Below are 12,315 nucleotides of genomic sequence, written 5' to 3' on the forward strand. Positions count from 1 at the left end.
TGTTGTCTTGGCCTAGTTTCAAATCCATTTTTGTGAAGGTGTTGTTTGTATCTGTAGACATGGCTATATGTAACAATGAAAAGACTAGGCACTATTATGAAGGTAACATCTGAAAATGTAAGCTGGGTTGGATTTGTCAGAGAGTAGACTATGTGCTGGTGGTGTGATAGTGGGTGTATAAAGTGTGGAAGTGGAGAAGAAGGGAAGTTAAGATTGCAAGAAGTAGGAGTGGCAGTAGCATTGCTATAACAGAGTATAACATGATCTAAGGGAGATTTGCTACGTAAATAATAATTCCATACTGAAGTTAGTTTGATAATGATGCTTGGGGGGAGTGAAATGTTTGTGGTTATAATGGGAGAAAAAACGAATGGTGAAAGGTATAAAGTTTTAGAAAAAGTTGTTTTATGGTAGAAAAATGGAATAGAAAGTTATGATACAACTGTTAGTGCAAGTATGTAAAAGAGATAGAGAGAGCAGTGGTAGAACTGAGTTTGTGTAAGATGACATTAAAGCAATGAAAGGCAGGAAAGGAGAAATGCCTGAGGTTACAAGGAAAGGAATGGGTAGAATATGTTTGATGATTGATGGTTGAAAGAGATTAGGAGAAAACGAAGGAAAAGTGGGTGAGAGAAAGTGATGTAGGGAAGCTATTAGCTACAATGATAGAAGGGATGGAGGATGATCTGATTAGTTTATCAGGATGTGAGAAGATGGAAAGTGAGGGGGTATGTATAATTGATTTGGAGGAGTAACAGGAAATGGATGGTTGGTTGTGTGGATAGTGATGTTACTGGGCATATGACAAGAAAAAATGTAGAGCAAGTCGGGGTGAGAAATGGGGATAGGATAGGGGACTGGAGTGATACCATACGTAGTAGGGGCAAACAGAGTGAGTCCCACCTTTGGCTTGAATGCAGTGGAAGAGAAAACAATTTTATTGCAAACAGGCCTTCACTAAATATTATATCATTTGATTATTCATTATTAAGTGATTCACAAGTGACTGGATGTATTGTGCGTAGTCTAAGTGTTACTATTTTGCAATGTAAAGTGTAAATGCATATTTATTTATTTTTTTATTATATTTTCAAAATCCTTTTTATCTGTGGTTTAGAGTGACATACATTCTATTTTTTATTGGTTTTTGTTTGCTAACTAATGAAAAACACTGATCGGTCTGGACTATTTTTTCTGCTTAGAAAGGGATTCAAGAAGCACGTACAAAGAAGTTTATTGTAATACTAGTTATACATTATCTGACAAAACAAAGTAGGTGATTTAGCAATAACCCATGGCTGGGTGTGGGTAATGCTGCATTTACTCACAGTTGGTGTAGTTTGGTCATGAGGGCAAAGTCATGGGTTATTGCTATTATAAAATTACATTATTTAAGAAAAAAGTTACTTAAATAATGTCTTTGTATAATGGCATTGTGGTGCTCTTCCTCTTTTTCCCTAGAATCAAAGGGCTTTCTTGATAGACTGCTCATGCATATGGGACTTCCTCCCCATGCTTACACATTATATTAGTGCTTATCCACAGAGTTAGGTGACCAGCCACTGCTCTGCTGTATTCATCTGTGCAATCCTAGAAATATGTTGCATTCTGCTAGCCATAAGTATAATTTTATACTGTATTTTGCACTTTTAAACTGTATTCTTGCTGTATTGTTGATTTTTAAAACTGTTCTTGCTGATTTGTTGCACTTTTTGTCTGCTGTAGCATAGACTAAATTCAGATCTGCTGAATCTGTTTCTGTTTGTTAAATTGAATACTAAACCAGGCTATTTTTTGTTGGAGAGGGCCGCCCTGCACCTTTGTGGCAGGAGAGTGCAATTAGGACTTATCTGATTGAAGATTGCTGGCACGGGACTCAGTTATGAGCTTTTTTATTAGTTAAATTGTTTAATTCAGTTTGTTTATTGTTGCTCCATAAGCCCCGTGCTTGTGCGGGTTTGCTCTTGTTTTAAGACAGCTCCACAGAGTTAGGTGACAAGCCACTGATCTACTGTATTAATCTGTTTACTCATAGTGCACTTCTGTCTACCATCATCCACTACTGGATAGTGGGAGTAACCATTGGCGGTTATAGGTGTAAAAACTTCAGTAGATAAATTTTCCCTGAGCAACTGCCTGTTATTCGACTGAGAAGTTCTTAAAGTGCACTTAGCTGTCAGAGAGCACCTCAGCTGAGCATTTGCCCCTTAAACAGTCCCAAATCCACCAAATCTACAATAGTCTCATACAATTTAGAGAATCCCCGCTAGTATAGACCCTTTATAGAGCACCCCATTAATACAGACCTCATTTAGAACACACAGTTATACCACACCCCTCCATTTCTCTCCCTACTGTGAAAACAAGATTTAACCTAGTATTATGGATTGGCAGCTTCCCTCCATTTCTCCTACAAGCCTGATTGACATGGGTATCCTGAGGTAGTGTAGCAACTGCCTCATGTGCACAGACAATCATCTACTCCTAAATTTGTGAGATGCATGTACACTAAGAATCTTGAATCCTTGCACTTTTGCATACAAAACAGTAACACTGAACGGGTTCTCAGCTCACACAGTACACCTGCTATGCAAACCATGCACTCAACACATAAATCATCATATGAGGAGGTACTTAACCATAAACCTACCTAAACACCAGAGACTGTCAAACACAAACATGCCACAGCTAATACAGCACCTACAGCACTCAATACACATAAAAAAACACAAGCACCAGTGTCTCACCAAATAAGCCCCTAAGGCAAAGCACATCTAAACCAAATTTGTTGGTCATAGGTGACTCCATTGTGAGACACACAGATGTCCCACTCAACAGGCTGGACAAGGAGAAGGTTATAGTCATTTGTCTGTTGGGTGCCAGGATCTGTCAGATCACACGTGCACTCTCTCAACAACAAGTACTGTTCTGATTCAGTCATAGTTCATGTTGGTGTGAATGACTTGAGATGCACCTCACTGGACTATATGAAGAGAGACATGACTGAACTCTATGAATATGTGTCACAGGCAGGTAAGTTCCTAGCCTTGAGCAGCATTCTACCCTCACATAGGATGATACCATAGTATAAACAAAAAAATGATTGACGTCAATGATTGGCTTTGTTTTTGGTGACATTCTAAGGGGATCTCATTCCTGTCAGCCTGGGATGACTTGGTTGATAGACCATGCTGCTTTGCCAGAGATGGTCTTCACCTGTCACCTCTGCTTTCAGTTACTGGCTAAGGCACTTGCCTCCCCCATAATGTCTTTTTAGGCAAGTTCTCAAGAGCAACATTTCCGACATGAAAATATCTCTCACAAATTAATTAAAGGTGATGCTATTAAATGCTAGGAGTGTATATCAGAACTGCAATCTCTGAAAGCACTCCACTCCCTGCACAATGTTGACATTTGTGCAGTCACAGAAAGTTGGTTCAGAGCCATAGAAAGTAACTCGGCCATGCAAGACTACAATGCTTTCCACAGTTTCAGACTGCAAAATAAACGTGGCAAAACCAAAGGAAGAAGAGTATCTGTCTTCATCAAAGATGAATACACTGGCTATATAGGAAAACTTCATTGAGTTACTCCATGTTCAGCTAACTATGGGTAGGACCCCCCCTTTAAGTCATCATTAGCTATAGGCCCCCCTCAATGAACCAAGATACCCATACTGCTTATCTGGACATACTTGAGTCAATCAAATTACAACCAAACACTCCAGTCATGGACAATTTTAACTATCACTCCATTGACTGGGAAACTTATATGAGTACCAACATGGTTGCATTAAGGTTCCTGAACTTTATTAACACTAATACCCTGGAACAAATAGTATCACCACAAGGGGCTCAAATATTCTCAACCTGGTCTTCACCAATGTGGGTGACTGTTGTACGACCACAAGTATAGGACCTTAACTGGTTAAATCTGATCACAAATCAGTCACATTTGAAGTAGCTATAACACCTGAATCCTCTTAAGCTGAAATCAGGCTAAAAAAAGTTCACCAAAGCTAATTATTCCCTCCTAAGGGAAGACATAAATAATTTCCAAGCTCCTGTTCCCAGAGATGGCATTGACAACTATACTAAGGTATATACAAAAACCCTCTACAAGCACTTACTCAAATGTATTGATGCAGCTGTACCTCATATGATAAAAACAAGATCTGCAAGAAGCAAGCCTCCCTGGTGGACATCTAGCATGAATAAGTTATACAACAACAAGAAGAAGTTGCTGTCTAAAAATAAAAGAGAGGTCCCAGCACTGGAAGAATACCCTCCTCTGCTTGAACAAACAAATAAGATAACTTGTAAAATCCTCTAAGGGCAACTTCGAAAAATATTTAGCAACCATAGCTAAGGATAACCATAAGGCATTATTCAGCTATATCTGTAACTTAAAAGGTAGAACTCAGATGTGTGCTGAACTAGCTATGGATGGCATCACAGACACTCTGTTCCTGTGAAAATAACTAACCTATTAGCCGACAGGTTTGGCAAAAATTTCACCCCCCCAAACATTCCACAAAGCATTCCTGCTACATCTCCCCCACCTCGCATCTCCAAAAACCAAGTCATTAATGCTCTCTCCAAGGTAAAAAAAAAACAGCCTCTGTGGAATTGGATGGCATCCGATGTTAAATTTTAAGTAGCCTAAAACATTAATTAGCAACTCCATTAGGTACTCTGTTCAACCACAGCCTGAGTACTGGTTTTGTCCCTTCTGTATGGAAAACCAGCAACCATTATCCCCTTTCATAAAGACCCTGAAAACTATAGACCCATAAGCTTAATCAGCCTTATCTGTAAGGCCATGGAATGAATCATCATGGACCTTATAAATAATGAAATAGGTGATCTCCAAACCCTTGATCTGGCACAGTTTGGTTTTGTCAAAGGCAGGTCATGCCTGTTAAATCTGGTGTACTTCTTCATTAATGTCACCAAAACCATAGACAAAGGCAAATCTGTGCATACAGCCTACCTTACTTAGCCAAGGCCTTTGACACAATCCCACATTCAGGCATTGTTGATAAACTCTCCCAGTTGAATATCAACCATTATGTCATCAGGTGGGTTGCTAACTGGCTCACCGACAGATCACAGTTAGAGACTTTACCTCAACAAGCATACCTGCCTCTCCAGTGGGGTTCCACAGGGTTCAGTGCTGGGCCCCCTATTGTTTGGAATATACTCAGATGTTTAGGCCATATCAGAGGGGCTGTGGCTGACTAGGTTTGCTGATGATTGGAAACTAGGTGCAGTCATTGAATCCGCAAACAATGTCAATATACTTCAAGAAGGACTTACACCAACCAATGATTGGTGCCAAAACCATGGACTCAATCTCACTGCTAAAAATACATTATCATCCCCTTCAAAAAAAATTATATTCCTGCAGACTGTCATACAAACAATAATACCCTAAGCAGCAACTCAGTAGTGAGACTTGGGAACACAAGTTGACTGTATCCTAAACTTTGATCTGCATGTGTCTGCTGTGGTAAGGGAGACATTCTATGTCATACACCCCATTGCAAAAGGCATTGCCTCAAAAGAGAAGGAGGTCATAACACCCCTTTTCTTAACCCTCATCTGTCCAATAACTGAGTACAATGCTCCCTTTGGTATGTACTTTACCAGGCACCTGCAGCAACTTGTGAGACCGCAGAGATTTCAAGCCAAGAAAATTCAGGGTCTCCAGCAAATGTTATACATTGACAGACTGAAGTCACTGTCACTGTACTCAGTAGTATACATACTACTCAGAGAAGATTTGCACCTGGCCTACAGAGCAATCTCGGATCCAAAGCTAATGGAAATGTTGCACATCCACAAGTCAAATGGGACAATGGTCACCTGCTTCTGGGACCTTAACTTGGCCTGCGACATAAATAGATCTCAAGTTTAGGCAAGATTTTTTATATTGAGTTTCATCAGTATTATATTGGGTACACACAGCTAGGCTTATAAAGACCTATATTTATATTTATATTGAAATACTGACACTTTAAATGTACAAGAAAGACAGGCCTGAGAAAATACAAGGAAAATCAGGTAAATTCCTTTAGTTTTGCATAATGTAACTGATTTTCCTTGTATTTTCTCTGTCCCATCTCTCTCATACCAGTTCAGATTTCAACGTTTATTTTATATTTTTTTTTATCAAAAAAACTGAAAAGCTCTGTAAGCATATAATAACAAAAGAAAGTTGAGGTGACTGAACTTTTTTTCTATTGGTATATGCTCGATTTTACAATGGGCACGTTGGTTGGGCTGACCAATCAGTGTGCACGTGTTTGAATGTGAATGGCCAGTCACTGTCATTTTATATAATACTTAAGAACACACACTCACACCCACACACACACACACACACACACACACACACACACACACACACACACACACACACACACACACACACACACTCCGCACAAATTTTATTTAATGTGTAACAAAATGTTGCAAAACAGGGCGATGACATGCATGGAAGAGAGGATTAATGTACAGTATATACAAATGTGTTGAGGGATGAGAGGACCTTTTTATAAATTATCTGTGGTATTGTGGATGATCTACTACTGTCAGAAAATGACTTTTCGGGGGCGTGGCCAAGGATGAACACAGGATAGCAGCAGATTTCTTCAGCTCCACCAATTTCATTTCATTGACAGGAATTAATTACTTAAAAAATTAATTCTTGAAGTAATTTTCTTTCTAAATATGTTTGTTTTATATAGTTCTTGAACTATATCTAAAAAAGAAAGGAAATCTTAATAATATTCCTGTCAGAAATTACTTTGGAAATTTTCCTGTCAGTTTATCAATCTGAAATGAGTTCCAGTAAGACAAATTCTCAAGACTCCAGCATCAAGAAAGAACTTCAGTCTCTGATAATTATAGTCCAGCAACTTACTGCTAAGATGGATAAAATGGATACTAAAATAGACACTTTCATAGAAAAACTACAAAACAAATAGACTTGTTACATGTGGACCTGCAACAACAGAAGATCCAGATGACAGGCATAGAAGAAGCTGTGAATGACATGGAAAATAAAATACAAGAACAGGAAATCAACATTGAGTTTCTGCTGAAACAAAATACACATTTACAAACAAAGCTGGATGACCTGGAAAATAGATCTAGGCGCAATAACATTAGGATTTTTGGACTGCCAGAAAATATTGAAGGTAACAATATTACTTCTTTTTTAACAACATGGCTCCCTAAAACTTTAGATTTACCAGAAGCATTCTCTTTTGGTATCGAAAGAGCACATAGATCTATAGCTAATACTAACTCTAACAAAAACTATCCTAGATCAGTTATAGTTAGATTTCTATCATCTTTGATAAAGAGATGGTTCTTAAATCTGCTTGGGCTAAAGCTCCTGTTAAGTTTAATGAGACAACTGTGCGTTTTGACAATGACTATTCTTCCATGGTAATTGCTAAAAGAAAAGTTTTTCTGCCACTAATAAGGGAGCTTAAAAAGCACAGTTTAAAACATACCTTCTGTTTCCTGCCAAGCTTAAAATCTTCCTTCCTGATGGTCCTAAGGTCTTCGATGATTTAAACTCTGCTTTACTGTTTGTCAAAGAAAAAGGATTTTGGATAAAATAGAAGAAATGGAATGGGCTAGTTCTTCATTAAAGAGATTGGCAACTGAAGCTTCCTGGAAGACTTCAGAGAAGAAGAAGAGACTAAAACACAAATGATTTGTTATATGTTTTTTTTCTCTCTCATCATTTTAGTTCATTATTAATCTTTTTGAATATAGTTCCTGCATTTCCAGAAAGCCACAAATATTTTGGAAAAGATTTAATCAAAGTTATTCTCTATGTGCAAAGAAATGTTTTGTCTCATAACCAGTCAAAATGCCTGAGGATTTAATGGCAGGCTGTGACTCGATTTGTTTTTCTTTCTGACAAAAGTAAGGTTAGTAATTTGATACATTTTTTATCTTAATCTTAATTATTCCGTCTTCATTTATTAGGTTCTATGTTTAAACAATGACATTCTATTTAGATTATGTAGTGGGTAAAGGGTGGGGAGGGCAGGGAGAGAACAGTAATGAAAATATCATTAATAGAATAATAACATATTTATTTCTTGTAAAAGTTTATAAGTTCTTCAAATGCTATTTCTAATTATACTTTCTTGATTATACTGCTTATGCTTGTTTGTAAATAATCTGTCATGCTTTAACTAATAATAATCAGAACTAAATAAGAGTAAATAATATGTTTTATTTTTAACTCTATTAATATAAACAGTAAGTAACATTCCATTGTATATACTTCTTACAGCTTTCTCTTACATTTTTTTATTTCTGCCTCACTCCCTTTTATTTTCTACTCTATTTTTCTTTTCTTTATTAATATATAAAAATGCTTTAGACTGTGTGGGCACAGTGAATAATAGCATTTGTATGAAAATTGAGTTGGGAGAAGAATGCTGAGTTTTATTGCTTGTTGGTAATTTTGAGTTTGGTTTCACTTGCATGGGGGCTGTGATGATCTGTGGAATACATTGTGGAGGTTCTGTCATGTTTAGATGCATTTGCACTGCTAAATGAATGTTTGTCACTAGTTTTTAATAAGTTTCCCGCCAAAATGTTAAGAGAGACAATCTGGGATGTGGGCTGTCTTATGCACAATGTCCTTGAGTTACCTCAGAATCTTCAAATCACAGAATTCTCACAGAGAAACTGAAAGCAGTTAGTATAAACATTGACAAGGTTATCACACTGACACACCACAGATTCAGGAAAAATACTCTGTTCATAAAATATGTCAGTTATAATGAGTTTAAATGATGTAGTTTCTTGTAGTAAGTAAATGTCTTATTTTAGAAGGCATAAAAAATGAAACATTTATTCAAATGTTTTTGTAATTCTACTTAACAGCAGCAAAAAAACCTGTGTTAAAATGTGTGTTCCAAACATATACTTTACTATAACTCATTTAATTCATCTGATTGACAAACATAAATAATCTTATAACTCTATTCTGGAAGAAATGTCATGTGATATATTTTAAAGCAGTAGGTTAGCATGATTGTAAAATCTGGTTACCAATATGTGTTTGCTGTGCATTATTTTGTATAAAGCAGACAGATTTATTCTAGGGACAGCAAGTAGGATAGTGCTCTACTAACACACAACTCAGTGAGATCAGATATATATATATCTATATATGTGTGTGTGTGTGTGTGTGTGTGTGTGTGTGTGTGTGTGTGTGTGTGTGTGTGTGTGTGTGTGTGTGTGTGTGTGTATGTGTGTGTGTGTGTGTGAGTGTGATGGCTTTTTTTCTGAGAATCTGCATAACTATCCAATATGATTTATAATAATTTCTATGAATACAATATTTTACTCTATTGACAAAATGAATGTTTGCCACAAGTTTTAATAAGTTTCCCGCCAAAATGTTAAGGGAGACAATCTGGGATGTGTGCTGTCTCATGCATAGTGTCCATGAGTTTCCTCAGAAGCTTCACTCACAGAATTTTCACAGAGAAACTGAAAGCAGTTAGTATAAACATTGACAAGGTTATCACACTGACACACCACAGATTCAGGAAAAATACTCTATTCATAAAATATGTCAGTTATGATGAGTTTAGATGATGTAGTTTCTTGTAGCAAGTAAATATCTTATTTTAGAAGGCATAGAAAATGAAACATTTATTTAAATGTTTTTGAAAATCTACTTAACAGTAGCATAATAATCTGTGTTAAAAACTTGTGTCCCAAACATATACTTTACTATAACTCATTTAATTCATCTGATTGGCAAGCATAAATAATCTTATAACTCTATTCTGGAAGAAATGTCATGTGATATATTTTAAAGCAGTAGGTTAGCATGATTGTAAAATCTGGTTACTAATATGTGTTTGCTGTGCATTATTTTGTATAAAGCAGACAGATTTATTCTAGGGACAGCAAGTAGGATAGTGCTCTACTAACACACAACTCAGTGAGATCAGATATATATATATATATATATATATATGTGTGTGTGTGTGTGTGTGTGTGTGTGTGTGTGTGTGTATCTATGTATATATGTGTATGTGTATATGTATGTGTGTGTGTGTGTGTGTGTGTGTGTGTGTGTGTGTGTGTGTGTATGTGTGTATATGTATGTGTGTGTGTCTGTGTTTATGTGTGTGATGGCTTTTTTTTTTTTTTTAGGTAATAACGCAGGTGTTTCTGAGAATCTGCATAACTATGCAATATGATTTATAATAATTTTTATGAATACAATATTTTACTCTATTGACAATAATGAGTTTAAGTAAATGCTCATATACAAACAATTCAAGATTTTTTTGGAAGCTGTTGATAGAATTCACATGACAGAAAATAGATGCATCTTAATGCATGTAATGTCTGAATAAAAAAAAAAAAAAGTTTATTTTAGTTTATATGATGCTGTTTTACCAAATGTGTAGTTTTGTCTTGATAGATAATTGAATTGAAAACTGTTAACCTCAGTTAAATATAACTAGTATTAAATTGATAAGGTGGTAGCTGAGGTACTGCTGCTTAGGGTAGGGGGTTAACTTGAGTAGTAAATACTGCTCTAAGTTGCAGTTTTCAACTCCAGGCGGGATGCAAGGTTTAATCCTTACATTATTTTCACTTGTTCATTGTTATATGTATATAGTTTTGACATCCACAATATATTTTGTACACTCATTGTCACTACAAACAAAATTGAATCCTATACAAAATCTCATAAGAGATTTAATAAATACAGCTATATTTAAAGGTACACCTAAAAGAGGAGATGTAACATTATTTATCTTGTTATTTGTTATTTCGATCATAAGATTCTTGAGTTTTAAAAATGCCAAATGACATCTTTAAAAGGAATTTCTTTAAACATTAATGGATTGAATAATCCGTGTAAAAGGGCAAGCCTAATAAGATACATTAATCTACACAAGGCCAATCTAGTCTTCCTGCAAGAAACCCATCTCTTGAAAAAGATATTGATAAACTAGCCACTAATAAATATGCAGTATTGGTTAGTTCAGAGCACACTCAGAAAAAGAGGAGTGGCTATTTTATGGAATAAAAGTATGCCCATTCCTAAAACCATTAAGTCTTATCAGGATGACAAAGGAATGTTTTGTATGGTTACAATACAAATTAATGGGAAGACTTACACTTTAATTAATGTATACTGGATACCTGGAATTGGTATTAATACAGTGAAACATCATATTGATAAGATCATATCATTCTCTATAGGGATATTATTTTAGCTGGTGATTTTAATTGTATACTACATGAAAGTGATACTACCACTATAAAGAAAAGAAGAATTACATCTAATGCAAAACATTTAAATGATTTTGCTAATTCTTATCATTTGAATGATATTAATAATCAGATAGAGTCAAAATCATTACCATACACCTTTTTCTAACAGATACAAAACTTATTCAAAAATAGATAGGGTCTTTATTTCTAACCAGATGGTAACAGATTTAATTAATTCCAAAATCATTTCATGTCCTATATCTGATCATAACTCAATTGTTTTGAATTCATGATAAAAATACTCATAATGTTCAGATCAAAAGGATACCAGCATACTTAACTCAGCTAAAAGACTATAAAGAATATATACTTTCAGAAGTACAACATTTTCTAGACATAAATAATACTCCTGAAGTCTCCATTGTCTATGTTTGGGATGCCTTAAAATCATATCTATATGGACAAAGTATCAGATGGTATAATAACAAAAGGAAATCTTGGGATAAGGAATTGTTAGATATTCAAAGTAAACTAGACTCTTATAAACATAATAATAAAGAAAATATTATGGACAAGGAAGTTATTGAAGAAATAAACAAACTAAATGAGAAATACAAAGAAATTTTAACTCATAAAGTTAAAATAACTTTAGAGAAATACAAGTTTTTGTCTTATTCAATAAGCCCCAAATACTTACATAGACTTAAAAATAAAACAAAAAGATTGAATAGACAAAACCATATGAAATAAATCTTTTCTCTAAGGAAAAAGAAGAATGTTTCTAGTATACCAGAAATACTGGATGAATTTAGAAATCACTTTCACAAGATTAACCATAACAACATTAACATGGAACCTAAAGATAAAATAAAGGAGTTTATAACCACAAACATGAATAAAAAGCTTAATAAACAACAGATTAAACTATTGGACAAGAGTATTTCATATACAGAAGTTATTACACAAATAAATAAGCTTAAATCAAACAAAGCACCGGGTAATGATGGTATTATACCAGAGATATATAAAA

Source organism: Protopterus annectens, chromosome 2.part0 (assembly GCF_019279795.1).
Source record: "Protopterus annectens isolate FY-2018-M chromosome 2.part0, PAN1.0, whole genome shotgun sequence".
Classification (NCBI taxonomy): domain Eukaryota; kingdom Metazoa; phylum Chordata; order Ceratodontiformes; family Protopteridae; genus Protopterus; species Protopterus annectens.